Source organism: Lathyrus oleraceus, chromosome 3 (genome assembly GCF_024323335.1).
Source record: "Lathyrus oleraceus cultivar Zhongwan6 chromosome 3, CAAS_Psat_ZW6_1.0, whole genome shotgun sequence".
In the NCBI taxonomy this organism is placed as follows: Eukaryota; Viridiplantae; Streptophyta; class Magnoliopsida; order Fabales; family Fabaceae; genus Lathyrus; species Lathyrus oleraceus.
Genome location: NC_066581.1, coordinates 432763683 through 432771566, shown reverse-complemented (window position 1 = coordinate 432771566; position 7884 = coordinate 432763683).

Below are 7884 nucleotides of genomic sequence, written 5' to 3'. Positions count from 1 at the left end.
AATAAAGCTCAACAACAGGTTCATATATGACCTGATAATGGAATAAAGCTCAACAACAGGTTCACATATGACATGAATAAAGCTCAACAAACAGGTTCATATATGACATGAATAAAGCTCAACAACAGGTTCATATATGACCTGATAATGGAATAAAGCTCAACAACAGGTTCATATATGACCTGAATAAAGCTCAACAACAGGTTCATATATGACCTAACAATGCTCAACAACAGGTTCATATATGACCTGATAACGGAAACAACAGGTTCATACATGACCTCACAATGGACCAAAGCTCAACAACAATTGGACTTTTAACCGTAAGTAATGGATTATAACCAACTTTTAACAGATTGGTGCCAACAACAATTGGACTTGAAAATGACTGCGAAAACCGGATGTTGGTTTAAGGGCACCAAATACAAACTGGAATTAGAGGTCAAAGGGTATAGGATCAATAACAAGACCCGGGTCAATGCAAAATGAGCCCGAAGTACATTTCGGCTATGCATGGTTTGAACTTTTTTATGCATGATATATGAATGATCATGATATGAAAATGCTGACACTTGAGTGGACTGGGAGCTGTAGAGGCTTTTTATGGAGATCATGATTCCTCAACACCGAGAACCCAACCAAATATTTTATGATAGATGTTATCAAAGGAGAATTCTATCAAGCTTGACACCACAACTTAGTCAATGGGATCCTTTTGGAGGATTAATGAATCATGCTAGCATAGTTTTTGGGCACTCCTCTTAAACTCAAAAGTTGTTGACGTATGGCAGAATTTGTTTGAGCGGTTTGAAAGCATGAAGAAAGAGGTGTTGCCCCTCTGTGGCTCATCTTACCCCGGTCCGTTGGGTCTTTGGAAATGTTCACCTTGAAAGTGAGTTTGGAAACAACTTGCCATGAGACTACCTCGAGATGGTTTGCCCCAAGTGTTTGAAACTTGCAGTGGTCTGAACTTGACTAACCAAATGTTGGAATGGTAGACTCTTGATTGACTGTCCTTTGGATAGTTGGACTCATTGAGCTTTGATGTGGCTTGCCCCGGTCTAAGTCTTGAAGCAAATTACTCTTGGCGAGATGACCCTTAGGGTGATTAGCTTGAATTAACTGATGCTTAAAGTGATTTCCCATGTTTGGACTTCTTTCACTTTATCAATTTCCTCAACTGCATATTGTTGGAATTTCTTTGATGCTAAGTGTTGACTCGCAAATAAGATTGTGCATTCAAAAAAAATGGTAATTTTAATGCAATGTTTATGCAATAATTTGAACTCAAAGTTTATTGATATGAAGGGGTGAAATACAGTGAGCGGGTCATTGATAAGAACACAATGATGATCAAGTCATTCACAGTATGCAAGTTGATGCCATCAAATGATTAACAAAAATCGTTTGGAGTTAGGTTAATACAACCTTGTTGTAGTATGCTTTCAAAATAAACCTTGTCTCAATTAGGTCTTTTAAGGGTTATAACGTGGCCTGGTTCACGATTTTTTGAAACAAAAGGATATAAGGCTCAAAATTTATTTTTACCCACCCCTTCTTCTTGATGATCTCCAGTTCCTATGTTCAGTTAATTCAATACACGCATTTGACTTCGAAGATGCGAAAGCGAAAATGAGGATTCGACGTGAGATTTTCTTGAAATGGCAGTCACCTTATTTTGTTTTTGTTGAGGATTTAATGACCTCTCTCGATTGATTTTCTTTATCCCTAATTTTGCCTAGACCGCTTCTTTGAAGCTTTCGGTCCATCGGGATGCCCTGACTTTTGCCTAAGTCATTTTGTGGTGTTTGACTTAGCGGAATTTTTTCTGTTCTTTTTTTACGCATGTTGACTGCCAGGTTATTGGTGGGTGAGGATCAACCAACACTAATTTTAGCTTTTCTCAACTTCTTCGACACTTCAACATGTGCGCGAAGGATAACATGTGGTTGAACCTAACTGGAGGGGGTACATATGGACGAATTTTTTTTGAAAGATCGAATGCATAATCAAACTATTTGAACATAACTACCCTGCCCCAGGTTAAGATTAAGGGTTTTAGATCTGAAATAAACACCAACTTCTAGGCTCAAAGTGGTTGACTAGGGATTAACTCCTTATTTCTTCAGTGTTTGGGGATTTGAAACAATGCCTTACATCATCGACAAGGTTTTACTCAAAAGCATACCACAACAATTTCAGGTGTTTCGTTTTCATCATCCTCCTTCCAATCTTTGTTAACACAACGGTTTGATAAACAAAAGTGAATGAGATGAGTATTTTTGTTTTTAACATAAATGAAAAACGAGTGAATACGAATGGACTAATTCAAAAGATGCATAAACATTTCATTAATCTTACCAATTCAAATAAAACAACAATGCTTCAAAGCAAATAACAATCAACATGCGAGGAAACTACAAAAGAAGTGTTGAAACAACCAAATGATTGCCAGCTTTAGGGAATAACTTCTTCAAACTTGATCCATTAACCTATGGGGACACCCCTTGAGACCTTCACACTTATTCGGCCGATGGGTTAACGTTTACCACCAAACCAGGATTGTTTGTAATGAAGACCAAATGGTAGTGTTTACTGGTATGGCACTTTGGGCATTGCTAACTGCTCATTTTCAGCCACTTGAAGGTTGGGATCAACATGCTTTTTGACATTGGCATGATGATATTCAATTTCTTTTCCTTCAATCTCATCATTGAACGCAACCCTCTTGGATCCACTACTCACTTCTCCTTTTCTTTCATTGGTATGGGTCGTGACATTGGAAATCCAAGGCGGTATCTCAATGCTCTTACCAGGAAACAATGATAGCTCATTAGCCACATCCCTGATATCTTCCTTGTGGAACAAAACCTTGAGGGGTTTCAAGGGTCCTTTCCCTTTCTCATTACCTGGCCCAGAAATCAAGGTATATGTACCTGAGCCTTCCTCCTTGAGTGTTGGTGACCTTATGTCAATCAATCGTTTATGGAAAAGGTTTTTTGACTAATCGCGCGGCTGCGAGAAAAGAGTTTGATTGGTTGGATGTATTTTGAGTGATGGCGAGAACTTGGATGAGCGAGATATCCATCTCGAATCCTAGTCTCAGGAGTGCACGGTATACACCATGTTCCATTTCTATCTTTATTGGCAAAAGTGTTTGATAAAAATTAAGTGTTTTGAGGTTTGATTGAGAAAGGGTTTGAAGAAACCGCATTGACAATTTTAGATGATGGCGAGAGCTAAGATAAGCAAGGAATCCACCTTGAATCTTAATCTCAGGAGTGCACGGTATACACCATGTTCCATTTCCATCTTTATTGAAAAAGTGTTAAGGTAGGAGTTAAGTATTTTTGAGGTTGAAGGACGAATATTTGATGAGAACGAGACATGAGCCTCTGGGTCAATCACTCGGGGTTCCACTGGAATGCTAGATTCCAATGGTCCTTTTTCATTCGGATTATTTAAGAAAATTATTTGGACAACGAACACTTGATGAGAATCAACTATTCAAAGGGTTACGCCAGAATGCTTGATCCCAACGGTCCTTCTCTTTGTCCAAGTTAATTGTTAAGTGTTTTAAGAATGAAGAAAAAAGAATGAACGATTAATCCAAAACGTGAGGCTTAGGACGAATTTTTCGAGGGTTCCCACCGGAATGCAAGATTTGAATGGTCATCTTCTTTCGTGTTTAAAAAAAGAATTTAATCGGGTTGTAAAGATAGTTTAAAAATTAAATTGTATTATAGGGATAAAATTAATTTTACAATTTTATATGTATATCGAATCAATTTTATATATAACGGAGTTCATTTTATATATATAATTGAGTTAATTTTATATATATAATCGAGTTCCCACCAGAATGCTAGATTCTAATGGGAGGAAATGAAACTAAATGTTGAAACTATGGAAAGTTAGTGAAATTTAAATCGAAAGTTTAGTGAATTTGAATATGATTATTTACATGTGTAAAGGTATGAACATGGATGTTAATAACCTAATTAAATTAATTAACGCATGGAAATCAATTAACCGTACCAAATCCCAAATAAAAAAAAATCAATAATTAAGAAAAATCTAAAAAAACTAAACATTTAAAATCTAACAACTAATTAACAATTAAATTAAATTAATCCAATAAAAATATCAAAAGTAAAATAAATAGTAGAAGTTATAAAAAATTTAAATGAAATAGCAAGCATAAAATAAAAATAGGGAGATATATGCTACTCCCAAGCATCGAACCCATCCCACTAAAACAAGTGAAACTGCTCTCTCTCCACTAGGCCACTTATAGTCATCTATTATCTTAATAATAACTTGAATATATGAACAGGAATAGCTGAAAATAATTTAGAATAAAAACTAATTAGAAGAGGTGGGCTACTGTTAACTAATTAAAACAATGGAGGAATCCCAAAGGGTAACCCTAGCCGCCTGGCTGTTGGGTTTCCAAAAGATTATGGATTGGGAACACTAAACAGCATTAACAAACACTAGTTAATAGAAGGTACAAGGAAAACTAAACGCCTTAAGTTTTAAAATGGCTTAAGTGCTTGTTTTTAAAAAATAAATAAAAGAGGAGTATTCGGAACGTGAGAGGAATACATAACGAACCCAGAAAACCAAAGATCTTCCTCACGAAGAATCTCAGACACTCTCACTCGTCATCTCTCCATCTCTCCATCTCTCTATTGCTATCAACTCTCAAACCCCCAATCTCTCATCATCTCTCAACCGTCATCTCTCTCAACCTAAACACGAAAAGAAAAAATAAGCCATGGTTTCCAAAAGAAAATCGAACAAGACGGCTCACCTTCGGCGGTGACGGTGAGCTTGATCTTCCTCTCTTTGCTAAGTTCTTCACACTGTCGCCGCTCTCTCCTCTTTTGGTCTAGGGTTTCTCGCCGTCTCCAAGGTTAGATTTTTCGTTTGGAAAAATTTAGGGTTTCTTTGCCTTTTCAGATTTTTTTTCCCTCCTTCTTCTCGTTTCCTCTCTCACCTTTTATACTCAACAATTAGGGTTTCATATTGGCCTCTGGAGATCAAAAAGGGGTCTCTGCAAAATTCTTTCGGTATGCTCAGTTTGGATTGCCCTATTTGATGTTAAATCGGAAACGGTAATATGAACTTAGCTTTCTTCCTCTAATTTTGTCTTAATTCTCTTTTGGGTATTTTTTTGAATTTTAACGCCTTACCAATTACTTTGTTTACTGCAGTGAAAACTTAGTGAAAATTCATGATCGGTTTCGGTTGTAGATTCAGTTAGAGTCGACGATTTTATGAGTTAGCTTAGCAATTGGAGAAATTGGTTGTTAGACCGTTATTGGAACTCCGTTGAATTTCGTGGTTCCAGAAGTTCATTGAGCTGTTATGAGTTTTTATGGTCGATAACTATTAACTGATTTCCCTTCTTTTCTTTAGGTTCTAAAAAAAATCATGAGCCACAAGTGGAGTTTCCCTTCCAGGTTTCCGTTATACACCTGCACTCTTATGCCTCTGGTTTGCTGAAACTGAGCATTAAAAGGCTCAGTTGTGAAGCTTGAGAAATGTCTTGCAACTAAGTTCATATTTTGTTATTGTCTGCGGCGGTCAGCGAGAGATTTCGATGCAGTTTTTGTGGCTAGGTGATTTAGGTACGACTCTGATGGTGATGGATGTGTTTGGTTGGCTTACTGCAATATCATTTTGCAGGTTGTTGCTAATGGCCTTGACAACAAAATATTTAGACGGTATAAGGTCCATTGTTGCAGGGCCGATGTGCTCAATCTACATGAGACGACCATGTTTTGAAAATGGGTTAAGAATCACAAGGAGCCCAAATGAATCATGAAGGCATAATCGAAAGACTCCTTGAACAAGGAAGACCAACATGAACTTTGGTTTTGTTTGGGTAGTCAATTGGATGGGTTGTTGTGGACTTTGATATTGTAATGTATGGACTTGTCGGTAATGACTAATAGTGTTAAGGTGCTGGTGAAATAGGATATTACTGCTTGATACTCATTATGCAAATGTTAGTAAAAACTGTTAGCAGGTTGGCCGAATGTGATGCTATTATTTGAGAGAGAAATTGATGTACAAATTTCTACCTTTTAGCCTTCTTAAACATCCCATGTAGTGGTTTGGTTCACTGGTTTTTTATACTTTGGGTGCAGGTTAACCGCTTGGATGCGAGTTTCTTAGTTCGGGGCTTGCTTGGAATCTTGGATGATAAAATGCAATGGAGCTGTTTCGGACCTTGTCGCATTGGCTCATGTTGTGTAATAGTAGAAATGTATGAGATTATTGAATTTGAAATGTGATGAAATGGTTGTAATGGTTATGTAGTTTATGAAATGTATGTGGTAATGTTACCTTGTAACCTTGGATTAGAAATTGTAGTGGTTGTATAATGGTATTGGTTTAGAAATGAACATGTAATTAGGTTTTGGCTGTAATTTGAACTTGATTGAAGTGATTGTAAAGAATAAGAATGATTGTAACTTGGTTTATGGAAATGGATATTTGGTTATAAAAATGGATATGGATTTTAGAAATAATCCAAGACTCATCTAAATGTCAATTTAAAATAAAAAACCAATAAAACCAATTGAAATCAAATTAATCTATAATTTGTTAAAATTAATTTGATATCATTTCTAACATTTATTTGAAAATTAAAATCAATTAGAGTTTGAATCATTAGTAAAAAAACAATTAAGATTAAATTGAAATTTGAAATTAGACTTAATTTGAAATTAAAATCAAATTAAAAATTAAAAAGTCAAATAACTTAAATTAGAATCCATTTTGTAATTAAAAGCACCATGATCGAAAAGGCCTAGATAATGACCAATGTTTATCAAAATCGAGACAATATGGATTTGGGAATGGATGGTTGACTTTGGTCAACTAATTGACTAGAAAGTCAACGATTGACCTCAGACGTGAATTAGGGTTTATATTAAAATGAATGCATGATGCATACTGGATGAATGTAGATGGATCTAAAATCGGGGTATGACACTCTGAAATAAACATTTGGTATCTGGATCTGACTCTGATACTTCTACCAGTTAGGAGTCATCTGAATCAGAAATCCTCAGGATCCAATCCCCTGGTATTCCTGAAGATCAGATAGATCAACACGTGGGGCATCATGCGTCTGACTTTGGATCTTCTAGACAGCTGTCTAGCAGAAATCAAGAGACAGACCCTTGAGATCTCCTCAAGCAGTGTGATGATTTGGGGATTAGACTTCCATCATGGGCTGTAATCATGTCTCCCTTATGCGTGTCTGAAGCTATGCGAATTATACTCGAGCGCGTCGCACGCTCAAAGGTACAATAGAGTCGCCATCGAACTTCATTTATCCTCTAAGGGAAGGGAAAACATTGATAAAACTCGGGGGAAATAGAAATGGGTAAGGAAGTCGGTTATGCAAAGGGAAGGTATTAGAACCCCAAACATCCATGGTACTCCATGGGAACCGTTTTGAATGTTCTTCATAAGAATAGGTGTTATTATCTGAAGATTACTCGCGAAAGGGTGGAAATAGGGGTTAATAGATAAGTGTGGAAAAGGTGAAGGGAATAGATAATTGTGCTCGCTAAGGATTTGGGTCATCGTGCCTACGTATCCTCATTCATGCAATGAGGAAATCAGAGCTCCGTAGTTCGTGGAGCTAGGACTGATGTGTTAGTTGTTTTTAATGGACATTATTAACGTTCGCGTTCTACTGTCGACTGACTTGTATGCTCGAGCATGGGAGCTTTAAGCGTCTGCCTGTTTACGGTAGAATGGATGAAATCGGATCACACTCTAGCGGTTAAACATGTCTTGCTCGCACATGGAGGCTTAAGTGTCGTTCACGGTAGAACGGGAGTAACACGTCCTTTCTGA